Consider the following 13,394-nt stretch of genomic DNA (forward strand, 5'->3'; position numbering starts at 1 on the left):
CAATACTCCTTACTATTTAAAGAGAATTTCCCCTCTCTGATACAAAAACTCAAAGCAAACATACTATTTTGGAGAACTCTCCCAATTTCTTTGCTCGGAAGAATTCCTCCCACAACTGCTCTACCTATATCAGAACATCCCAGTATTCATACCTAAATCCTTTCATAAACAACTGGACTCAATTATCAATCCTTTCATCTGGGATTATAAAACACACAGGATAGGTAAAAAACACCTCTGTAAATCCAAGATGGAAGGAGGATTGTCTCTCCCAAATTTTATATTTTATTACTGGGCCGTTAACCTCCGCGTTGTTACGTTTCTGTTGGATGACGTACTTCCGGCATCCAGCTGGCTTAGTATGGAACGTGAGGAGTGTCACCCCTTCTCTATTGGCGCTGTGATTTTGTCGCCTGTCAATCTGGAGATGTCACTTTATTGTAACAATCCTATTATACATAGCACAGTCCGAATCTGGAAGCAAATTAAAGTCCACTTTGAGCTTAGACCAATGTCATTCATGCTCCCTGTCGCCAGGAATCCCTCCTTTGCCCCTTCTAACCTTGATAACACCTTTGAGCGATGGGGAGAGTTGGGGATAAGTACCATAGGGGATTTATACATAGAAGGGACCTTTGCTTCCTTTGAGTTGCTGAAGGAAACTTATAATCTTCCCAGAAGTAATTTTTTCAGATACCTACAAATTAGAGACTACGTTAGAAAACACCTCCCAACATTTGAGAATGCTAAACCTTCCATGTTTGACGGATGCATAAAAATATGCCCCACCTCAGATAAACTGATATCGCGTCTATATGATGCTTTTCAATCTGTTAGCACACCTTCTACTGATGCCATCAAGGCAAAATGGGAGGAAGAACTAGGGACTGACATCTCGGTGGCAGACTGGGAAGAGAGCTTGGAGTATATCCACACATGCTCCATTAATTCCAGACATCGTCTCATACAATTCAAGATATTACACAGATTACACTATTCCAAAACTAAACTGCATAGGATATTTCCTGACACATCCCCTACATGTGATAAATGTCAGGCTACGCAGGGTACACTACTCCACTGCTTTGCCCTATGCTCTAGCTTGCATGGTTATTGGTGTGGAATTTTTGGGATCCTCTCTGAAGTTTTGGAGACTTCAATAGATCCAGATCCGCTTCTGATAATCCTGGGAGTATCTGAGTCCCTAAACGGATTAACCAACCCCCAAAAACAACTAATCTCGTACGGTCTCATCTCGGCAAAAAAACTCTTGTTGTTTTGGAAAAGGAGGGAAGCGCCCTCTACCAAATTATGGCTTAGTGAATTGGCAAACACTGTACACTTAGAAAGAATTAGATATATTCTGAACAATAAATTATCAACATTTGATCAAATCTGGCAGCCTTTCCTCTCCTACTTGGACGAGTCGGTGCTGAGAATTTGTACTTTTTAACGCACTCTCAATTGTAATATTTGAATCTACCTTTGGTCAGCATGTGCTGGCCCTGCCACCCGAGCAGTTGGGGGGGGGGGGGGGGGGGGGTTGGTGGAATAAGCGGGGGGGGGGGGGGGGATAGGGGGGACATCTTCCCTCTTTCTCTCTACGTGTCCTTGTTTTGTATGTCGTGTTTTGTATTATTTGTCCTGCACCCAGAACTCTGGGTCTTGTTGTTCCTGTATGTTCTTTTATGTTTAGATAAGAATTGTATACCTGTCTTGTATACTTATACACCATTCTTGTGTGTGTTCAATAAAAAAATATTTGAAACAAGAAGCCATGCATTACAGGCAACATCCACATTGAGCTAAAGGCTAGAGCTGCCGCTTTCAAGGAGCGGGACTAATCCAGTGACTCGAGCCTACCAGATGAGCTAAATGTTTTTTATGCTTGCTGCAAGGGAAGCAACACTGAAGCATGCCCGAGAACACCAGCTGTTCTGGATGACTGTGTGATAACGCTCTCGGTAGCCGATGTGAGCAAGACCTTTAAACAGGTTAACATTCACAAAGCCACAGGGCCAGATGGATTACAAGGATGTGTACTCAAAGCATGCATGGACCAACCGGCAAGTGTCTTCACTGACATTTTCAACCTCTCCCTGACTGAGTCTGTAATATCTACATGTTTCAAGCAGACCACCATAGTCCCTGTGCCCACAGAAGCGGAAGGTAACCGGCCTAAATGAATTCCGCCCTGTAGCACTCACGTCGGTAGCCATGAAGTGCTTTGAAAGGCTGGTTAAGGCTCACATCAACAGCATCCTCCCGGATACCCTAGACCCACTCCAATTCGCATAGCGCCCCAACAGGCCAAACAGGCCTCCAAACAGGCCTCCATTAACATCAACGGGGCTGTAGTGGAGAGAGTTAAGAGTTTCAAGTTCCTTGGTGTCCACATCACCAACAAGCCATCATGGTCCAAACACACCAAGACAGTCGTGAAGAGGGCATGACAAAAACTTTTCTCCTTCAGGAGACTGAAAAGATCTGGCATGGGTCCCCAGATCCTCAAAAAGTTCTACAGCTGCACGATTGAGAGCATCCCGACCAGTTGCATCACTGCCTGGTATGGCAACTGCTCGGCATCTGTACTTACGGTCGTAAGGCGCTACAGAGGGTAGTGTGTACGGCCCAGTACATCACTAGGGCCAAGCTTCCTGCCATCCAGGACCTATATAATAGGTGGTGTCAGAGGAAAGCCCATAAAATTGTCAGAGACTCCAGTCACCCAAGTCATAAGGCTGTTTTCTCTGCTACCACACGGCAAGCGGTACCGGAGCGCCAAGTCTAGGACCAAAAGGCTCCTTAACAGCTTCTACCCCCAAGCCATAAGACTGCTGAACAATTAATCAAATGGCCACTGGACTATTACATTGACCCCCCCTCCATTTGTTTTGTACACTGCTGCTACTCGCTGTTTTATTATCTACGCATAGTCACTTCACCCCTACCTACTACATATATACATTACCTAAACTAACCTGTACCCCCGCACACTGACTCAGTACTGGTTCCCCCTGTATATAGCTTTGTTATTGTAATGTTATTGTGTTACTTTTATTATTTTTGTATCATTAAAAAATATAATTTTTTGATATTTTGATATAGTTTGATATAGTTTATTTGGTAAATATTTTCTTAACTCTTCTTGAACTGCATTGTTGGTTAAGGGCTTGTAAGTAAGCATTAGGTAAGGTCTACACTTGTTGTATTCGGCGCATGTGACAAAGTTTGATTTGATGTGAAAGTATGTCAAATAAGTTGAAAGCAATGTTTGTGGCTGTACCTAACCTTGACAACAGACAAAAAGCTGTGAATGGATCAATGGTCCACCAATCAGGGCCTTGATGGGCTTGGCAACAGTAACAAAGGGTGATGTGTTCAGGTTGGAATGTTCTTGTCACATGAAAGGTGTCTAGAACATAAATATCTTTATTCTGAGAACATGGCAACCATGTTCTGTTACGTTTGTTGTGATGTCGTTGGAATATTCTCCTTACTCTCATAAAACTGGACACATGAATGTTTTTGCAATGTCCCATTAAACATATCTAGAACATTAATATTGAATGTTCTCCTAACTCCAATGACAAAACATGCTAAATGGGTTCTCAGGAGGTTTTTGCTAACATACATAGAATGTTCTCCTAACTAACAGAAAATTGGACACTCAAACATCAGGGGAACATTACAAAAACATTCTCTCTCCCTAGAATTGTTAGTTGGGCCAAAACTAAAATCTTGCTTATGTTTAAGTAGTCTGTCCACAAGAGATTAGATTTCTACTAATAGGACTTGGTGCTTCCAATGGCAATGTCCGCGATAGGAATGTCAGGAGCCCCTAGTGGATTTGACAGTTCCAACGCAGTTACACCTCCGACACCACCCTAACAAAAGACATTATATACTATGAAGTTGTTGGTTTTTGCTGAACTGACTGAATCTAGGCCTTACAGTAATGAAATGACTGCCCCTGACAAAAGCCCCCTCTAAACAAGACGTGTTTGTGTTCAGTCAACGAGACTGTGTGTTTGTGTATGTGTCGGTGTCTGTGCGTGTCTTTGTTGAGGGGATATTAATGCAGTAAATAATCGCTCTAATATTTAATGAATGTACATGTGCACGCCCGCACGCACACACACACACACACACACACACACACACACACACACACACACACACACACACAAAGACATTAACGTACTGTGGGAATAAAGATGACATATACCATTAATTTGAAGGTGTACGTTTCCCATGAAACAGATAGTACCTCTGGTTCCATTAAAGAGAGTTTTGTGTGTGAAAAGAGTATTAGAACCATGTGAAGAAATGACCAGTCAACATTCTGTCACCACTAGAGGTCGACCGATTATGATTTTTCAACGCCAATACCGATTAATGGAGTACCAAAAAAATATGATACCGATTAATCGGACGATTTTTAAAAATGTATTTGTAATACTGACAATTACAACAATACTGAATGAACACTTATTTTAACTTAATATAATACATCAATAAAATCAATTTAGCCTCAAATAAATAATGAATCATGTTCAATTTGGTTTAAATAATGAAAAAAAACAAAGTGTTGAAGAAGAAAGTAAAAGTGCAATATGTGCCATGTAAGAAAGCTAACGTTGAAGTTCCTTGCTCAGAATATGAGAACATATGAAAGCTGGTGGTTCCTACTAACATGAGACTTCAATATTCCAAGGTAAGAAGTTTTAGGTTGTAGTTATCATAGGAATTATAGGACTATTTCTCTCCATACGATTTGTATTTCATATACCTTTGACTATTGGATGTTCTTATAGGCACTTTAGTATTGCCAGTGTAACAGTATAGCTTCCATCCCTATCCTCGCCCCTACCTGGGCTCGAACCAGGAACAGCCACCCTCGAAGCAGCGTTACCCATGCAGAGCAATAACTACTCCAAGTCTCAGAGCGAGTGACGTTTGAAACGCTATTAGCGCTCACCCCGCTAACTAGCTAGCCATTTCACATCGGTTACACCAGCCTAATCTCGGGAGTTGACAGGCTTGAAGCATTGCGAAGAGCTGCTGGCAAAATGCACTAAAGTGCTGTTTGAATGAATGCTTACGAGCCTGCTGCTACTTACCATCGCTCAGTCAGACTGCTCTATCAAATCATAGACTTAATCATAACATAACACACAGAAATACGAGCTTTAGGTCATTAATATGGTAGAATCCGGAAACTATCATTTCGAAAACAAAACGTTTATTCTTTCAGTGAAATACGGAACCGTATTATTCCTGTTACATTGCCCAACCTTCAATGTTATATCATAAATACGTAAAATTCTGGCAAATTAGTTCGCAATGAGCCAGGCGGGCCAAACTGTTGCATATACACTGACTCTGCATGCAATGAACGCAAGAGAAGTGACACAATTTCACATGGTTAATATTGCCTGCTAACCTGGATTTCTTTTAGCTAAATATGCAGGTCTAAAAATATATACTTCTGTGTATTGATTTTTAAAAAGGCATTGATGTTTATGGTTAGGTACACATTGGAGCATTGACAGTCCTTTTTCGCGAATGAGCACCGCATCGATTATATGCAACGCAGGACACGCTAGATAAACTAGTAATATCATCAACCATGTGTAGTTAACTTGTGATTATGATTGATTGATAGTTTTTTATAAGATAAGTTTAATGCTAGCTAGCAACTTACCTTGGCTTCTTACTGCATTCGTTCGCCTTAGCAATCTCACTAGGATAAAGACCTCCTCCATTCCTGCCATTATTGAAAGAGATCGTGATACCTCACATCTCAAAATAGGGCTACTTAATTTTAGATCCCTTACTTCAAAGGCAGTTATAGTCAATGAACTAATCACTGATCATAATCTTGATGTGATTGGCCTGACTGAAACATGGATTAAGCCTGATGAATTTACTGTGTTAAATGAGGCCTCACCTCCTGGTTACACTAGTGAACATATCCCCCGTGCATCCCGCAAAGGCGGAGGTGTTGCTAACATTTACAATAGCAAAATTCAATTTACAAAAGACGTTTTCGTCTTTTGAGCTTCTAGTCATGAAATCTATGCAGCCTACTCAATCACTTTTTATAGCTACTGTTTACAGGCCTCCTGGGCCATATACAGCGTTCCTCATTGAGTTCCCTGAATTCCTATCGGACCTTGTTGTCATAGCAGATAATATTCAAATTTTTGGTGACTTTAATATTCACATGGAAAAGCCCACAGACCCACTCCAAAAGGCTTTCGGAGCCATCATCGACTCAGTGGGTTTTGTCCAACATGTCTCTGGACCTACTCACTGTCACAGTCATACTCTGGACCTAGTTTTGTCCCATGGAACAAATGTTGTGGATCTTACTGTTTTTCCTCATAATCCTGGACTATCGGACCACCATTTTATTACGTTTGCAATTGCAACAAATAATCTGCTCAGACCCCAACCAAGGAGCATCAAAAGTCGTGCTATAAATTCACAGACAACACAAAGATTCCTTGATGCCCTTCTAGACTCCCTCTGCCTACCCAAGAATGTCAGAGGACAAAAATCAGTTAACCACCTAACTGACGAACTCAATTTCACCTTGCGCAATACCCTAGATGCAGTTGCACCCCTAAAAACTAAAAACATTTCTCATAAGAAACTAGCTCCATGGTATACAGAAAATACCCGAGCTCTGAAGCAAGCTTCCAGAAAATTGGAACGGAAGTCTTCCGACTAGCTTGGAAAGACAGTACCGTGCAGTATCGAAGAGCCCTCACTGCTGCTCAATCATCCTATTTTTCCAACTTAATTGAGGAAAATAAGAACAATCCGAAATTGATTTTTGATACTGTCGCAAAGCTAACTAAAAAGCAGCATTCCCCAAGTGAGGATGGCTTTCACTTCAGCAGTAATAAATTCATGAACTTCTTTGAGGAAAAGATCATGATTATTAGAAAGCAAATTACGGACTCCTCTTTAAATCTGCGTATTCCTTCAAAGCTCAGTTGTCCTGAGTCTGCACAACTCTGCCAGGACCTAGGATCAAGAGAGACACTCAAGTGTTTTAGTACTATATCTCTTGACACAATGATGAAAATAATCATGGCCTCTAAACCTTCAAGCTGCATACTGGACCCTATTCCAACTAAACTACTGAAAGACCTGCTTCCTGTGCTTGGCCCTCCTATGTTAAACATAATAAACGGCTCTCTATCCACTGGATGTGTACCAAACTCACTAAAAGTGGCAGTAATAAAGCCTCTCTTGAAAAAGCAAAACCTTGACCCAGAAAATATAAAAAACTATCGGCCTATATCGAATCTTCCATTCCTCTCAATTTTTTTAGAAAAGGCTGTTGCACAGCAACTCACTGCCTTCCTGAAGACAAACAATGTATACGAAATGCTTCAGTCTGGTTTTAGACCCCATCATAGCACTGAGACTGCACTTGTGAAGGTGGTAAATGACCTTTTAATGGCATCAGACCGAGGCTCTGCATCTGTCCTCGTGCTCCAAGACCTTAGTGCTGCTTTTGATACCATCGATCACCACATTCTTTTGGAGAGATTGGAAACCCAAATTGGTCTACACGGACAAGTTATGGCCTGGTTTAGATCTTATCTGTCGGAAAGATATCAGTTTGTCTCTGTGAATGGTTTGTCCTCTGACAAATCAACTGTAAATTTCAGTGTTCCTCAAGGTTTCGTTTTAGGACCACTATTGCTTTCACAATATATTTTACCTCTTGGGGATGTCATTCGAAAACATAATGTTAACTTTCACTGCTATGCGGATGACACACAGCTGTACATTTCAATTAAACATGGTGAAGCCCCAAAATTGCCCTCGCTTGAAGCCTGTGTTTCAGACATAAGGAAGTGGATGGCTGCAAACGTTCTACTTTTAAACTCGGACAAAACAGAGATGTTTGTTCGAGGTCCCAAGAAACAAAGAGATCTTCTGTTGAATCTGACAATTAATCTTAATGGTTGTACAGTCGTCTCAAATAAAACTGTGAAGGACATCGGCGTTACTCTGGACCCTGATCTCTCTTTTGACGAACATCACAAGACATTGCGTAACATTGCAAAAATCAGAAACTTTCTGTCCAAAAATTATGCCGAAAAATGTATCAATGCTTTTGTTACTTCTAGGTTTGTCACGTTCTGACCATAGTTCTTTTGTGTTTTTCTTGTTTTAGTGTTGGTCAGGATGTGAGCTGGGTGGGCATTCTATGTTTTGTGTGTCTAGGTTGTTTTTCTGTGTTTGGCCTAGTATGGTTCTCAATCAGAGGCAGGTGTCGTTAGTTGTCTCTGATTGAGAATCATACTTAGGTAGCCTGGGTTTCACTGTGTTTTTGTTTCCGTGTCTGTGTTTTACACCACACGGTACTGTTTTCGGTTTTGGTTATTCACGTTACATTTATTGTTTTTGTATGGAGTGTTCACTTTATGTGTTTAAATAAATACCATGGACACTTACAACGCTGTGCTTTGGTCCTCTCCTTCAACGGACGAAAACCATTACAAGGTTAGACTACTGCAATGCTCTACTTTCCGGCTACCCGGATAAAACACTAAATAAACTTCAGTTAGTGCTAAATACGGCTGCTAGAATCCTGACTAGAACCAAAAAAATGTATCATATTACTCCAGTGCTAGCCTCCCTACACTGGCTTCCTGTTAAGGGAAGGGCTGATTTCAAGGTTTTACTGCTAACCTACAAAGCATTACATGGGCTTGCTCCTACCTATCTCTCTGATTTGGTCCTGCTGTACATACCTACACGTACGCTACGGTCACAAGACGCAGGCCTCCTAATTGTCCCTAGAATTTCTAAGCAAACAGCTGGAGGCAAGGCTTTCTCCTATAGAGCTCCATTTTTATGGAATGGTCTGCCTACCCATGTGAGAGACGCAGACTCGGTCTCAACCTTTAAGTCTTTACTGAAGACTCATCTCTTCAGTGGGTTATATGATTGAGTGTAGTCTGGCCCAGGAGTGTGAAGGTGATTGGAAAGGCTCTGGAGCAACAAACCACCCTTGCTGTCTCTGCCTGACCGGTTCCCCTCTTTCCACTGGGATTCTCTGCCTCTAACCCTATTACAGGGGCTGAGTCACTGGCTTACTGGTGCTCTTTCATGCCGTCCCTAGGAGGGGTGCGTCACTTGAGTGGGTTGAGTCACTGATGTGATCTTCCTGTCTGGGTTGGTGCCCCCCCTTGGGTTGTGCCGTGGCGGTGATCTTTGTGGGCTATACTCGGCCTTGTCTCAGGATGGTAAGTTGGTGGTTGAAGATATCCCTCTAGTGGTGTGGGGGCTGTGCTTTGGCAAAGTGGGTGGGGTTATATCCTTCCTGTTTGGCCCTGTCCGGGGGTATCATTGGATGGGGCCACAGTGTCTCCTGACCCCTCCTGTCTCAGCCTCCAGTATTTATGCTGCAGTAGTTTGTGTCACGGGGCTAGGGTCAGTTTGTTATATTTGGAGTACTTCTCCTGTCTTATCTGGTGTCCTGTGTGAATTTAAGTATGCTCTCTAATTCTCTCTTTCTCTCTCTCGGAGGGCCTGAGCCCAAGGACCATGCCTCAGGACTACCTGGCATGATGACTCCTTGCTGTCCCCAGTCCACCTGGCCATGCTGCTGCTCCAGTTTCAACTGTTATGCCTGCGGCTATGGAATCCTGACCTGTTCACTGGATGTGCTACCTGTACCAGACCTGCTGTTATCAACTCTCTAGAGACAGCACGAGTGGTAGAGATACTGTTAATGATCGGCTATGAAAAGCCAACTGACATTTAGGCACCTGAGGTGCTGACTTGCTGCACCCTCGACAACTACTGTGATTATTATTATTTGACCATGCTGGTCATTTATGAACATTTGAACATCTTGACCATGTTCTGTTATAATCTCCACCCGGCACAGCCAGAAGAGGACTGGCCACCCCTCATAGCCTGTTTCCTCTCTAGGTTTCTTCCTAGGTTTTGGCCTTTCTAGGGAGTTTTTCCTAGCCACCATGCTTCTACACCTGCATTGCTTGCTGTTTGCGGTTTTAGGTTGGGTTTCTGTACAGCACTTTGAGATATCAGCTGATGTACGAAGGGCTATATAAATAAATTTGATTTGATTTCGTGTAACAGGCAGGCTCCTCGTGAGGCAGGTGGTTAGAGCCTTGGACTAGTTAACCTAACCGTAAGGTTGCAAGATTGAATCCCTGAGCTGACAAGGTAAACATTTCTCGTTCTGCCCCTGAACAAGGCAGTTAACCCACCGTTCCTAGGCCATCATTGAAAATAAGAATGTGTTCTTAACTGACTTGCCTGGTTAAATAAAGGTGTAAAAAAATATATCCAAAAATACAGATTTCCGATTGTTATGAAAATTTGAAATTGGCCCTAATTAATCGGCCATTCCGATTAATCTGTCGACCTCTAGTCGCCACCATATGAATCTCCATTCTGGAATGTAAGCATGGCTTTTCTGTTCTATTCTAGAACCCTGACCAAGCTCATCCACAATCTCAATGCACGAGACATTGCTCCCTTCACAAATCAATCGAGGGCACTATATAGGGTTACATTTTGGAAGCATCACATGCTTTCTCTGGTCTACAAAAGTGAACCACGGTCCATATACCGTAGATGAGAGGGATACAGGTAGGGGTGTTTGAGCTGACAGTGTGTAAACACTAGCTAACTGAGAGCTGTTGCCAGCTTGTAGTTGGGGATAAGGAAGAGGGCATCAATAGTGTGTCTTATTGACAATATAGGCATCTCAAATGGCTCCCTATTCCCCATATAGCTTACTACCTTTACTTAAAGGGGAATTGGGCTGTGGTCAAATGTAGTGCACAATATGGAGAATTGGGCTCGGGTCAAAGTAATGCACTATATAGGGAATAGGGTGTCATTTGGAGATAATGGGAAGGTCTCAATTGCATACTCCTCACATACTCTCCTAATTTCCTTCTCAAAACCCATTGGATGAGAAAGCCAGAGGTCCCTCCACTCTGACCTCCTCCAATGGGTTTTGAGAAGACAAGGAGAGAAGAGAGAAGATGCAAGGAGTATACAATTGAGATCGTCCCATAATGACAATACAGAAAGGTCAGAGGTGTGTACCACTGTGGGTACTCTACAGGGGTGTTGAGACTGACCTAGACTTTCATGTTTTACTCTAAAACCTAGTTGCCTAGGTAACAGCTAGAAGTGCATTCATTGTTGCACTTCAAAACAATTAATAATTTCACATACAGTACCAGTCAAAGGTTTGGACACTCCTACTCATTCAAAACTATGAAATAACACATATGGAATCATGTAGTAACCAATAAAGTGTTAAACAAATCAAATATATGTTTTATATTTGAGATTCTTCAAAGTAGCCACCCTTTGCCTTCATGACAGCTTTGCACACTCTTGGCATTCTCTCAACCAGCTTCATGAGGTAGTCACCTGGAATACATTTCAATTAACAGGTGTGCCTTGTTAAAAGTTAATTTGTGGAATTTCTTCCCATCTTAATGCGTTTGAGCCAATCAGTTGTGTTGTGACATGGTAAGGGTGGTATACAGAAGATGGCACTATTTGGTAAAATACCAAGTCCATTTTATGGCAGGAACAGCTCAAATAAGCAAAGAGAAACAACAGTTCATCATTACTTTAAGACATGAAGGTCAGTCAATGCGGAACACTTCAAGAACTATGAACGTTTCTTCAAGTGCAGTCGCAAAAATCATCAATCGCTATGATGAAACTGTCTTTCATGAGAACCGCCACAGGAAAGGAAGCCCCAGAGTTACCTCTGCTGGAGAGGATATGTTTATTAGAGCTACCAGCCTCAGAAATAGCGGCCCAAATAAAAGCTTCAGAGTATAAGTAACAGACACATCTCAACATCAACTGTCCAGAGGAGACTGTGTGAATCAGACCTTCATGGTTGAATTGCTGCAAACAAACCACTACTAAAAGACACCAATAAGAAGAAGAAACTTGCTTGGGCCAAGAAACACGAGCAATGGACATTAGACCAGTGGAAATCTGTTGTTTGGTCTGATAAGTTAATATTTGAGATTTTTGGTTCCAACCGCCGTGTCTTTGTGAGACACAGAGTAGGTAAACGGATGTTTTCCGCATGTGTGGTTCCCACTGTGAAGCATGGAGGAGGTGTAGGGGTGCTTTGCTGGTGACACTGTCTGTGATTTATTTAGAATTCAAGGCACACTTAACCAGCATGACTATCACAGCATTCTGCAGCGATACGCCATCCCATCCTTTTTGTGCTTAGTGGGATTCCTAATTTGTTTTTCAACAGGACAATGACCCAACACACCTCCAGGGTGTAAGGGTTATTTGACCAAGAAGGAGAGTGAGGGAGTGCTGCATCAGATGACCTGGCCTCAACCCAATTGAGATCAAATCTAATTTTATTTGTCACATGCGCCGAATACAACAGGTGTAGTAGACCTTACAGTGAAATGCTTACTTACAAGCCCTAAACCAACAATGCTGTTTTAAGAAAATACCTAAGAGTGTGCAAAGCTGTCAAGGCAAAGGGTGGCTACTTTTGTCACGCCCTGGTCTTAGTATTTTGTGTTTATATATTTATTTGGTCAGGCCAGGGTGTGACATGGGTTTATTTTGTGTTGTGTTTTTGTATTGGGGTTTTAGTAGGTATTGGGATTGTGGCTGAGTAGGGGTGTCTAGCATAGTCTATGGCTGCCTGAGGTTCTCAATCAGAGTCAGGTGATTCTCGTTGTCTCTGATTGGGAACCATATTTAGGTAGCCTGGGTTTCACTGTGTGTTTGTGGGTGATTGTTCCTGTCTTTGCGTTTGCACCAGATAGGGCTGTTTCGGTTTTCACATTACGTTTTTGTAAAGTTCGTGTTTCTTTATTATTTAATAAACATGGATTGCAATAGCCACGGTGCATTTTGGTCCGACTCTCCTTCGTCGGAAGAAAGCCGTAACAACTTTGAAGAATCTAAAATCTAAACTATATTTTGATTTGTTTAACAGTTATTTTACGACATGATTCCATGTGTTATTTCATAGTTTACTATTATTCTAAAATGTAGAAAATAGTAAAAATAAACATCCTTGAATGAGTAGGTCTCACATTGTGTATATAGACTTGTTTATACTGCATTATTGACTGTATGTTTGTTTTTACTCCATGTGTAACTCTGTGTCGTTTTATCTGTCGAACTGCTTTGCTTTATCTTGGCCAGGTCGCAATTGTAAATGAGAACTTGTTCTCAACTTGCCTACCTGGTTAAATAAAGGTAAAATAAAAATAAATAAATAGGTGTGTCAAAATTTTGACTGGTACTGTATAATCATCCACATAATAAACAACACATTTTTGTTTAAACAAATAAAACACAAGTACATG

This window comes from Oncorhynchus kisutch, linkage group LG11, assembly GCF_002021735.2.
Source record: "Oncorhynchus kisutch isolate 150728-3 linkage group LG11, Okis_V2, whole genome shotgun sequence".
Taxonomy (NCBI): domain Eukaryota; kingdom Metazoa; phylum Chordata; class Actinopteri; order Salmoniformes; family Salmonidae; genus Oncorhynchus; species Oncorhynchus kisutch.